This window comes from Rhinopithecus roxellana, chromosome 14 (assembly GCF_007565055.1).
Source record: "Rhinopithecus roxellana isolate Shanxi Qingling chromosome 14, ASM756505v1, whole genome shotgun sequence".
NCBI classification, from domain to species: Eukaryota; Metazoa; Chordata; class Mammalia; order Primates; family Cercopithecidae; genus Rhinopithecus; species Rhinopithecus roxellana.
Genome location: NC_044562.1, coordinates 24,118,124 through 24,131,633, shown reverse-complemented (window position 1 = coordinate 24,131,633; position 13,510 = coordinate 24,118,124).

Sequence of the window (13,510 nt, the reverse complement as noted above, 5' to 3'; positions counted from 1 at the left end):
GCCCTCATGCATTTCTACTGTCTGCCTTTGTATGGTTTCAGAGTCCAAGAGCCCCATGTCTGACAGCGATTTGGAAGCAGAGGTATCATAAAACCAACTGAAACAATCTCATGCTTAATCATGGTCCATTGACTAATTGTGGTGACAACTGGAACACAGCTTCTGGGCCAGACATCACAAAGATGTGAAGTCATCAAAAGAGCCACCTATGATCCTGAAAATCTCTTAAGTGATATGCCTAAAGCCCTTCTCCTAACCTAGAACTGAGAGTGATGAAGTTTGACTTGTAGTTGCTATGATTTACCCCTGGGAAAACCATCATTCATTTTTCTTTTCTTTTTCTACTGGGGGGAAAGTTAAAACTGTGAATTTAACATGCTTATAGCCACATAGGTTGAATTATCCTCTAATGGTCATTTATAAAACATAATTTTACTTTTCTCTGCAAATATTTTTTAACACTTAATACAAGAAAACATTTTAAATATTATTTTGTTGTCTGTATTAAATCCATTTCTCTTTGAACACGGAGAAAGAATGATCAGTGTCTGACAATTTTTGCTGAAATATTTGTCAAGGGAGAGGGATGCAGGAGTCTGTTAGTGAAAGCATCTAACAGCATAATTTGTATTGACTTTCACTTGCTCACAGGAAAAAGCAATGCAGCATTCTTTCCTTGCATATCAGGACTTTCACAATCTGGACCCAAATTCTCTCAACTTCTTGGCTTGCACCACTCCCTGCTACTCCTTCTATTATATTCCTAATTGGATGAACTAATTTCCTTGCAGTTGTATGAGTTTCAAACCTTCCTACGTGTGCCCAGGTGAATCCCTCTGTCTGAAGTTCCCTTGTTGTCAGTCTCCATTGAGTAATATATTCTTCCCCACAGGGAAGCTCAAACGTCACTTCCTCTACCGAGTCTGATATCTTTCATCCTTCATCATCACTTCCTTTCCTGAACTCCCTAAAGACTCTTACGATCTCCCTAATATGTTTTTCAAGCAATTTGTCAACCTGATGGCCTGTTTTACTTAAAGATGATCTCTTTGAAGGATGAGGTGATAGTACGTATCTTGCTACTTCCTGTCAACATACGCAGTGTCTGACATACAAGTCAATTCTTAGTAGGTAATCAAGTATGTGTAGATGATGGAAGGAACCAAAAAGATGGAGAAAAAGCTTTTACCAGACCCACATCAGGCAGCAACAGACATAAGAGGAATAGGACCAGGTGTCTATTAAATTTTTGACATGTGGCTGACATTGCATTAAGTGCTTCACATATGAAGCATGAAATTCCTTGAAATATTAATCCAGGCACTTCCCTTTTCAGCATTTCTTGTGCTTGACTCTTCCTCTAGCTGTGTGAGTGGCATCCCCTTTGCCTTGAGGAGACTTATAATCATTACAAAATGGAAGAATGGAGGAAGAAATTGTATCTAGTTATTAAAACACCCAAAATAGGCTTTTTTTGTTGTTGGTGATGTTATTATTATTTAGTTTTTTTTTTTTTATTATTATACTTTAAGTTCTGGTGTACATGTGCAGAACATGCAGTTTTGTTACATAGGTATACATGTGCCTTGGTGGCTTGCTATGCCCATCAACCCGTCACCTACATTAGGTATTTCTCCTGATGTTATCCCTCCCCTAGCTCCCCACCCCCCAACAGGCCCCTATGTGTGATGCTCCCCTCCCTGTGTCCATGTGTTCTCATTGTTTGACTCCCACTTATGAGTGAGAACATGCAGTGTTTGGTTTTCTGTTCTTGTGATAGTTTGCTGAGAATGATGGTTTCCAGCTTCATCTATGTCCCTGCAAAGGACTTGAACTCATCCTTTTTTTATGACTGCATAGTATTCCATGGTATATATGTGCCACATTTTCTTTACCCAGTCTATTTTTTATTGACATTTGGGTTGATTCCAAGTCTTTGCTATTGTGAACAGTGCTGCAATAAACATACATGTGCATATGTCTTCATAGTAGAAAGATTTATGTCTCATAACAGGAATAATACCCTGAAAGCCAAAGTTTTCCACTTGAAATGAAATGAAAATTTTGGAGGGGAGGAAAAAGCGGTTGGGATAGCTCCAAAGGAAGCAAAGCATTGAGTTTAGGCACAATAGAGTAGAAAGAGAGTAAAAGAAGGCCCAGCCTAGCTCTCTGTCAAAATAACAAGATGGAGATCTACTAGGCAGGAGATGATGGGGAAATCTGGAAGGGGTTTGGCCGTAAGTGGAAGTCCCTGAGGGGACCCACAGAAGAAAGTTCAGGACAGCATTGACATCCTGGTGAACTCCATGATGCCCCAGCAGGACCACATCTGTTCTGCAGTCCAAGCATCCCACTAGGGCTTGGGTGAGCTCTTCACTTTGCCTACGCTCATGTTCGACACCTTTTTGTGATCTGACGAAGACCTTCCATCAGCAGCTTTCTCTATATCTACTCTAGATCCTCCATAGGTGATTCCTGGTTATTGGGCCTTTCCAAATTTCCCATCCAAACTTTCCGTAAGGGCATGCCCACTTTAAAGTCTTGGATATGGCCCCAAAACTGACAGTGGAGTTTTTAAAGCCCAGAAAGGCAGTGGCAGTATGGTCAGGAAAGTACTGAATATATGTACTTGGATGGAACTGGACAGTGGCAAAACTGACATCCTTTACATATTAAGAATTTTATTTAATGTGCACAAGAATCCTATGATGTAGGAATTACCACCTGGCTTTCATACATAAGTAAACTGAGGCCCAAAGAGTTTGAATAATTTGTCCACAGTCACACCATTTGTAGTGTCAGAATAAGATGACAAACCTAAGCAGAAATATCTATGATGCCGTGTTGCATGTTTTTTAATAGAGTGTGTGTATGTGTGTTTGCATTTATGATGCTTATGGTTCATGCTATTTATGGGCATTCCCGAATAGGTACATGCATGTCTTTTCTACAGTGAACACATACAAAAATAAACTGGGTCCATAAACATCTTCATCTCTCCTTCCTTCTTCCTTCTCTCCTGTCTTTATTTCTTCCTTTCTCTTTTCTCTCCCTGTTTTTCAGGGTCACAGTTCACTGTCAAGCCAAGGAGAAGCGTGTATTTAGAGCAACACTAATGATTCTGACCACTAACTGGGAATTTGATCTTCTGGGCTCTTCTCCCAGCTCTCCCACGGTGTGATTTTAAACTAGATTGAGCTCTTGTTTATCCAACTGTAAAATACAGGTAATACAGTCCTACCTCACAAGGACTGAGAAAGAATACTGTTATGTACAGTGCTTTATGGCCTACAGATGGAAGGTATAATCAGTGACAACTTCATTATTTTGAAAGTGTTTTCAGATTCATCTTGTCCTCCCCTTTCTCTTGACATCAGTGCTATCCTAGAGGTGATGGTGTAAGAATATGCCATCCTTGAACATGCATGGAATTTCAAAAATTCTTATGTAAAATAGTGAAAGGTATAGTTTTTCTCCCATACAAGGAAAGTGTATGTTTTGATACAATCTTAATTACCTTTGAGTATGTGAAAAATAATTTTTAGAAATTTTCCATAGCCACAGAAAACACAAATCCCCCACTCTAATCACAACCAAGTTACTAATTTCTCAGAAATTCTAGACTGTGTCATTTAATTTCTCATAATCAGAATCGTATCTTTAGCAAGTTAATGTACCTATTGATTTTAGGTAGACTTGAGCTTTTTTTTCTTGATTTAAATAATAAACTAGAAAAAAATGAATCAAGAGAAAAATCTGGGTACAAAAGTCACATATGATACTTTTCTAGAAGGCGAATGAATGGATGGTGGCTTTGCCAAGGTGCTGACTTCTGTCATTTTTATGTTCAGTGACAAGCACCATATGAATGATTCTACTCTGCTGATTCTGGAGAGGACCAAAATGAACAGATTGTCAGAGCGGCAATTCGGCTGGCGTGCCGTTGCAGCTCACCAGAGTGCCAGCAAAGACTATGAAGAGCAGTGCACTTGTTTATTCCTGAAAATGCACTCGCTTGCCAGAAACTTAATTTTAGCAATTTTATAGCCAGCAAATTTAAACATTAATGAGTATAATCATTTTTCATTCTATCTTGGTCAAAGAAGGCCGTATGTTAGAAATATGCATATTTAAAATCTGATTTGGGGCAGAGATTTAAAAAAACATTATAGGAGAGTCTCTCATTCATAAAATAAAAGCAGAAAGTAGGTATAACTACTAAAGTGTTCTTCAAACTACAGTAGTGCATTGCTTAACAACAGGGATACATTCTGAGAAATGTATTATTAGGTGATTCCAGCATTGTGCAAACATTAGAGAGCGTGCCTACACAAACCTGGATGGTGTAGCCGATCACACACCGAGGCTAGATGGTGTAGCCAATTGCTCCGAGGTTACAAACCTGTGCAGCGTGTTACTGTATTGAATATTGTGGGCAAATTTTAACAGAATGTTAAGTATCTGTGGATCTTAACATATTAAAACATAGAAAAGGTACAGTTAAAATACAATATAAAAGACAAAATGTGGGACACCTGTGTAGGGAACTTAGCATGAATGAAGCCTACAGGACTGGAAGTTGCTCTGGGTGAGTCAGTGAGCGAATGGTGAGTGAATATGAAGGCCTAGGTTATTATTATACATGACTGTAGTCTTTATAAACACTGTACACTTACGCTACACTACATTTATTAGATGTATTTTTTTCAATAATAAATTGACTTTAGCTTACTGTAAACTTTATAAACTTTGTTTTAAAACTTTGACTCTTTTGTAAGGTCATTTAGCTTAAAACACAAAAACATGGTACAGCCCTACAAAACTTTTTTCTTTATATCCTGATTTTATAAACTCTTTTCTATTTAAATTTTCTTCTTTACTTTTCAAACACTTTTGTTAAAAATTGAGACACACACACACACATTATCCTAGGCTTACATGGGGTCAGGATGATTAATATCACTGTCTTCCACCCCTACGTCTTGTCCAGGTCTTCAGGGGCAATGTCAGGAACTGTCATCTCCTGTGATAATGCCTTCTTTTGGATATATCCTGACGGACCCACCTAAGGCTGTTTTACCTATAGTCAACTTTTTTCTTATATAAGTAATGGGAGTACACTCTAAAATAATGATAAAAAGTATAGTATAGTAAATACATATGCCAGTAACATAGTTGTTTGTTATCATTATCAATTCTCGTGTATTATACATATTAGTATGTGCTATAGCTTTTTATGACTGGAAGTGCAATAGTTTTGTTTATACAAGCATCATCCTAAACGCATGTGTAATGCATTGTGTGGTGTGACTTAGGATGGCTATGACGTCACTACGTGATATTCAGCTTCATTATAATCTTATGAGGCCATGATGTAATAGGTGGTCTGTCAATAAGCAAAATGTTGTTATACAACACATGAATGTGTTATACAACACATGAATATTGTGTCTAAATTACATAATCATCATCATGCTGGACTCACAGCTCCTGGTGATAAAGGTTTGAAACCTGGTACTTATTATTAGGTCATTCTCCTTTCACAAACAAGTATCAGTTTTTGTGTACCATGAATTCTACACTTTTAGCATTAGTCAAATCCATCTCTTCTCTACGCCCACTACCTTACTAGAAGGCTTCTATTATCATAGCCTCTTATTTGGTCTCCAGATTCTATCCTTCTTCCTTGCTAAATCTTTCTATACTTATTGCCAGACTAATCTTTATTAAAACTTCTCTCATCCATAGCAGTGAAGAGTTTCCAATTTCCTACCAAATAAAGACCAATATCCTAAGTGTGGATATTGAAATCTCTCTTCAATCTAATGTCAACTATTATTAAATAACTTCTAATTTTATTATTTTTGTTTATGCACATTATACTGCCATAAAACTAAATTAATGTAATTCTTTCATATAATTCCATGCTTTAATAGTCTTTTTCTCACATTCGAACTGTTCCCACTCTTGGAATGTTAACTTCTCCAGCTCTGTATGTCTGCATCCTGCATCTGTCTCTAAGAGCCCAAGCTACAGAGCACCTCCATTAAACAATGAATTGTTGATCACCTCCTGTGTTCTAGGTTCTCTTCCAACTGCTCCAACATAGTACTTTAATTATGTCTGCAGATTTAAGTAATCTCTTTCTTCTTTCAATTCCCATGCTATATTCTCAGCATTTTTATATGCCTTGCGATGTAGTCATGGGTACAGGAGCTACATTGAGACAATGCAATGAGACATCCCTGAGACAATCTGTCAGTTCATAATCTTGATAAACCTGAGGTCTTCTAGCACATAGTTAGTGCTTTATGAATATTTTTGAATTAAAAAAGAATTAAAGACAGAACTGTCTATAAGGCATAGGAAGCATAGAGCAAATGTCTGAAGCCATGAGTTGTAAAAATTATTAGTGGGGTTTTTCTTGGATTTTCTTTTTCTATTTGATCAGCCAACCACAATGTAGAATACTATTGCATGCCTTTTTAAAAACATGTATGGTGACAGTGGAGCAAATGTATTCAGTTTCCCTAAAAGTAGAGCTAATTTGACATGGCTGTGTGTGAATACCTATATCTCAATGTACGTTCAAAATGTAAATCAAGTTATTTCAGAAAACTTCTATGCAAATTTGTGCCTGAGTAGGTAAGGGATGAGTAGTTTCTCATTCAGTTTTTATCTATTTAATTTTGTATGTAAAGCATATTTAAATGCATGCATGCATTTCGTTTCAATGAAATGAGTAATTAAGCACTGTTAATTGTACCACACTTATGCTCGGATTTAATAAGGCTTGGTGTCTACTGAAAATGCAAGTGCTGGTGCCCCACCTCCGACACATGAATTCCAACTCTCTGTGAATGAGCCCAGAGATGCGTATTTTAGAAAACTCTTCAGGTGATTCTGATGCATGCTAAAATTTGAAAAGCAGGTTCGAGAAAGTTAAAATTCAGAGAAGCTCACTGTATGAGTGAAATAGAAAGTTAAAATTCAGAGAAGCTCACTGTATGAGTGAAATCCAACATGTAAATTAAAGGAAAAAACTTAATGTGCTGTAAATCAAGGATTATCAGAGTTTTGGAAAGGGGAACAAAGTTTTATTTTATACAAGAAGGATTCCGTTATAATGGATACATTGCTTAGATCTTAGTCTCACAAAGCCAGCTGATGTCCTTCTGCTGGAAAAAAAAAAAAAAAGAATCTTCATTGGGACAGGGACTTTAACAGTGTGTTTGTTATTACCCATCTGAACAAGATTGAAAAACTTTACATTTCTCCTTAGCACTGTACTGCTCCCCCTGCCCATATGTTAACAAAACCAAGCCAAGTTAAAGGCATGGCATTGTAAACCACTCTGTAACTTGTATAAAGAAAACTTAAAAAGAACTTTTGCTCTGAGGCTATCTTGTGCTCCTAAGTCCTAGAGTAATCCATTTATTGTGAAGTCAGATTTTTCTTCTCTGCATTCCAATATAAGTGTACTATTATAAGCCCTCTGTTTAAGACAGTGGATAAAAATCTTGCTGTTGTTAATGTTTTAATTAGACTTTCCATATTTTGGAAGATGGTTAACTATTCAGAGCATAAGAGTTCTTTATGTGGAAAATTCTCTACATGTAAAACCAGACCTTGCTGAACTTTGGAAATGTTTGAGTATGCAAAACCAAAAGCTTTCATAGTGCCCTTTCTCTCAACTTTTTCTCAGGTTCACACTAATACCCTGCTCAGAAGTTTGAATACTTGAAGAAAAAGATTTACCTGACATCAAAGAGTTCAGTACGAAATTCAACCACAAAATAGAACAGGGAAACACAGGGAATGGACCCACAAAATAGAAGAAAGTTAAAAAAAAAAAAAAAGAAAACAGGCAGGAAAATCGGAACAACAAAAACAATGACAAGTATTTCCAGTATACATTATTTTATAAAATGTGCATTCTACAAACATGTCTAAAAATGGAATAATGCCAGGATTTGATATATTTTTTGTTTCCCTTTTTAAAAATAATAAGATCATACATATGATCACTTTGAAAGGATTTACGATGGAAAGAAAGCAATGTGAACATAAATGAAAAGAAATGTCAATAAATTAACTAACAGTTTTTACCTGTCTAGATTTGAATTTTTATACTGTAGATTAGAAATACCCATGTATTGTCACCCATTTTATCAAAGAAAACTATGATCGTTCTCCGAGGTAGCCATATGATTACTCTTAGAAAAGGCAGTTAATATATTTTTACTTCTACCAATCTTTGAGTTTAGTTTTTCTCTAGATTTTGAGTACTAATTTTGTTCATTAATTTTGTAGGTTGCTGTATTTCTTTCTTAATTTCAGATGACTGTGAATTCTCATCATGGATGATATCAGTTCTGCACAGAGAGCCAGAGAAGTCCATGGCTCATTGTACTGCAGCCCAGCAATGTCCAGAGGCTCTGAGTGATGAGTATATTTTATATTTCTTGGGAAATCAAGAAAAACTCCACTAATAGTACTGTACATTATGTTCCTTTGTATAATGGGTCAGTAATAGTGGGATGGGATGCATTTCACCATATCCCATTTAGCTATGAAATTTTTATTATTTTTGAATCCTTGGGTTTAACGACAAGAGTGGTATCGAGCTCTATGGATGGAAAAGTAACTCCTAATTCTAAGAGACGTAATGAATATTTTAATCACCTGAATTTCTACAGCAAATTATCACAGGTTCATCCTTTATCTTGTTATACAGATACCATATAATTAGTTTTAATGCACAATAAGTGATTTTACTTTTTGGTTTTTGCAACTTTTTGTAGTAGAGTTTTGCAAAGATTTTTTTCATCAGTAGTGATAGAACATCCCATCAGAATTTATCTTCCTCAGGGAAGCAGAGGCCTATCTTTAAACATTCACTATTGCATTCAAATAAATATGCTTTGAATTCATTCTTTAATTATCACATGAGAATGTTTACTGCCTTCATGCCAGGTAGGTCATGGTAAAGATGCTTGCTAGTGCCTCAGCATATCAAACCTTTAAAAAGGAACTTTTTAATTAGCATTTTCATTTCAATATAAGAGACCAAGAGCAGATAGAGAAAATACAGGAATCCAAAGATTATTTTATTACATGTGACAAATATGAAACTTTTAACAAAATCTCTGTAGAATTATCTCAATATAGGAGGTTACAGATTGCACAGCATTTTCAGTGAATTGGTTGATGACTTTGCATTGCTTTCATTTGAATACATGTAGATGCAGTGTTGCCAAAATCAATTAATTAAAAAGGGATGTTAATGTGAGAATTAAAAGTGGCACTCTCAAAATCTTGCCAACTTCCCAGCTTCCATTTGGAAGGGCATAATTAAATGTACAAATTAAATATCCATAAAGGAGGTAGATACAGTGTAAAGAAAACTATGGTTGGAAGAGATACCAGTGTTCTAATTCTGGTTCTGCCACTGAGTCATAATGCCACCTTGATTGCAACAGTTTTTACATGTGCACAAATTCTTGACATTCCTCTCACTGGAAAGTGGACTTTATGTTTTTGTACCTTGAATGTGGGCTGACATTAAGTGACTTCCTTTTAACCATAGAAATGCAGTGGATGTGACACTGTATAACATTTGAGGTTAGATCAGGAGAATTCATGCTTTACCGACCTGATTCTCTAGTAGTCAGGGAAGATGTCTGACCACCTGAGACTGCTATACTTGAGTGACTAGAGGCGGGTGCCCCAGATGATAGCTCCAGGTGAGCCCACAGACAGAGCCAACACCATCTGTCAGCCATGTGAGGGCACCATCTTGGTAACCTACCAGTTGAGACCCGAAGAAGGACTGTCCAGTCAAGCTCTCCCAAGGTTATGACCCACAAAAATCAAGAGATAAATAGAATGATAATTTTATGACCCAAAAATCAAGAGAAAAATAAAGTAATTTTAAGCTGCTACATTCTGAGATTTCTTTAAATGAAGCAGTAGTAACAGAACCATTGACAAGTCACTTAACTTCTTTATGCCTCAGTTTTTTATTGATAAAATCAATATGATTACTGACCTGTCTGTCTCACGAAGTGTTTGGGAAGATGAAGTAAAATAATGCACATGAAACTTCTGTAGAAATTCTAGCCCATTTCTTATGAGAGCAAGGGCCATGTCTTATTTACCTTTGAACTTACGATATCCATACTCATGCCTTCCATTAGGCGGGTAATCAGTGCATGCTTTAAAAAGTTTTGTTCTATTTGAACTGTAATCATTTCAACAAGTAATGAATTTTATTTTAGAACTTTTTGGAAGTGCCAAGTGTTATAAAATTAATCTATAGCTCCACTACAAAGACACACCTATTATCACTTCTGCATATTTTATTCCTGTCTTTAAAAAAAATAGGGTATTTTTACTTTGTGTATTACTGCGTCCTTACTGGAAGGACTGATGAGGCATGGCAATAGATCAGAGGGAAATCCCCCTTGGTAGTACAGACATATGGGTGGTGACTGGCTGCCACTTGAGAGAGGCACAACTTCCCTAGACGCTTCTCACATGTGTAGCTTTATCACACATGTAGGTACAGGGAAGACATAGAACCCTGCACCCTGTGGGAAGGTATAAACAGAAACCAACTGCTGTCAAGGAGAAGGCCAGGAAACACCACTGAACCCAAGATCTTACATTGATACAAAGCCAGGATCTTCTGTCACTGTAGAAGAGGTGGGTGAGTTTCGTAACCAAGACCCCCACAGTTACAAGGCAGAGTTTTGCTGCCATGGAGGGCAAGTGGAGGGTAAACTGGGAAAGGTACACCCTTCAAACTCCACCAAAACTGGGTTGGACAAGAAAAAACAGGATCTTTTCCCCCATCCCATTCCCAGCCTTTCCCTACCATGAGATGCTCCACGATTAATGCCAGGGAACAGCAGCCCACAGCTGGAGGAGTCTGATATTTCTGATATGCTGATTACCAAAGCAACAAAAACAACAAATATAAATTGAGTCAACTCACTTCTAACCGCTTCACGAAATGTATCTATTTCTGGCCGTGAGTATTATTTACCTCAAGGTTTACAAATCATCTCCATATGTTCCACAGCTTACCTCCACATAGAATAGACAAAGGATTTGAATAGATACTGCCAAAGAAGAGTTATGGATGGTGGCTAAGCACATGGAAAGTGCCCAACATTAGGTATGTCAAAACCACCTCTGATACTAAATACTAATCTATACAGTGCGTACAGTGACTAAAATTTAAACGAACAAGTGCTGGTGAGGATGCTGAGCAATGGAGACTCAGGCATTGCTGGTAGGAATGCAAAACATATGGCCACCTTAGAAAATGATTTGGCAGCTCCTTTTAAATTTAACTTTACAACTTTACACTTTAAAACCTTAAAACTTTAAAACAATACACTTGTCATTGTAACCCAGACATTTTTACCTAAGAGAAATGGAAACATACATTTATAATAAGATCTAAAAGTGAATGATTTTGTAAACTTTATTTATTTTAGCCCTACGCTGGAAATGACTCAAATGTTCATCAACTGGTGAGTGGAAATAATTAAGTACTACTCACCAATACAAAGATGATATGGTTTGGCTCTGTGTCTCTACCCAAACCTTACCATGTAGCTCCCACAATTCCCACGTGTCATGGGAGGAACCCAGTGGGAGGTGATTGAATTATGAAGGCGGGTCTTTCCCATGCTGTTCTTGTGATAGCGAATAAGTCTTATGAGATCTGATGGTTTTTAAAATGGGAATTTCCCTGCAAAAGCTCTCTCTTTGCCTGCTGCCATCCATGTAAGATGTGACTTGCTCCTCCTTGCCTTCTGCAGTGATTGTGAGGCCTCCCCAGCCATGTGGAACTGTAAGTCCATTAAACTCTTTCTTTTGTAAATTGCCCAGTCTTGGGTATGTCTTTATCAGCAGCGTAAAAATGGACTAATACAGTAAATTGGTACTAGTAGAGTGGGGTACTGCCAAAAAGATACCTGAAAATATGAACATAACTTTGGAACTGGGTAACAGGCAGAGGTTGGAACAGTGTGGAGGGTTCAGAAGAAGACAGAAAAAATGTGGGGAAGTTTGGAACTTCCTAGAGACTTGTTGAATGTCTTGGTGCAAAATGCTGATAGTGATATAGACAATAAAGTATAGGCTGAGGTGGTCTCAGATGGAGGTGAGGAACTTTTTGGGAACTGGAGTAAAGGTGACTCTTGCTATCTTAGCAAAGAGACTGGTGGCATTTTGCCCCTGTTCTAGAGATTTGTGGAATGTTGAACTTGAGAGAGATGATTTAGGATATCTGGTTGAATAAATTTCTAAGCAGCAAAGCATTCAAGAGGTGACTTGCCTGGTGTTAAAAGCATTCAGTTCTATACAGGAAGCAGAGCATAAAAGTTCAGAAAATTTGCAGCCTGACAATGTGATAGAAAATAAAATTTCATTTTCTGAGGAGAAATCCAAGCTGGCTACAGAAATTTGCATAAGTAACAGGGAGCCAAATGTTAATCCCCAAGAACAATGAGAAATATGTCTCCAGGGCATGTCAGAGGTCTTCACGGAAGTCCTTCCTATCACAGGCCTGGAAGCCTAGGAGGAAAAAGTGGTTTTGGGGGCTGGGCCCAGAGTCCCGATGCTATGTGCAGCCTAGGGACTTGGTGCCCTGCATCCCAGCCACTCCAGCCGTGGCTGAAAGGGGCAAATGTTGGGTCGTGTCTTCAGAGGGTGCAAGTGGCAAGCCTTGGCAGCTTCCGCATGGCATTGTTCCTGCTAGTGCACAGAAGTCAAGAATTGGGTTTTGGGAACCTCTGCCTAGATTTCAGAAGACATGTGGAAACCCTTGATGCCTCGGCAGAAGTTTGCTGCAGGGGTGGGGCCCTCATGGAGAACCTCTGCTAGGACAGTGTGGATGCGAAATGTGGGGTCAGAACCCCCACAGAGCCCTTGCTTGGGAACCATCACCTAATGGAGCGGTGAGAGGAAGGCCACTGTCCTCCAGACCTCAGAATGGTAGATTCACTGACAGCTTGCACTGTGCACCTAGAAAAACTGCAGACACTCAATGCAAGACAGTGAAAGCAGCCAGGAGGGGGGTTATACTCTGCAAGGCCACAGGGGTGGAGCTGCTCAAGACCATGGGAACCCAACTCTTGCATCAGTGTCACCTGGACGTGAGAGATAGGGTCAAAGGAGATCATTTTGGAGATTTAAGATTTGACTGCCCTGCTGGATTTTGGACTTGCGTGGGGCCTGTGGCCCCTATGTGTTGACCAATTTCTTCCATTTGGAATGACTGTATTTATCCAATGTCTGTACTCCCATGTGTCTAGGAAGTAACTAACTTGGTTTTTTTTTTTTTTTTTTTTTGAGATGGAATCTTGCTCTGTTGCCTAGGCTAGAGTGCTGTAGTGTGATCTCAGCTCACTGCAACCTCTGCTTCCAAGGTTCAAGTAATTCTCCTGCCTCAGTCTCTCAAGTATCTGAGATTACAGGTTCCCACCACCATGTC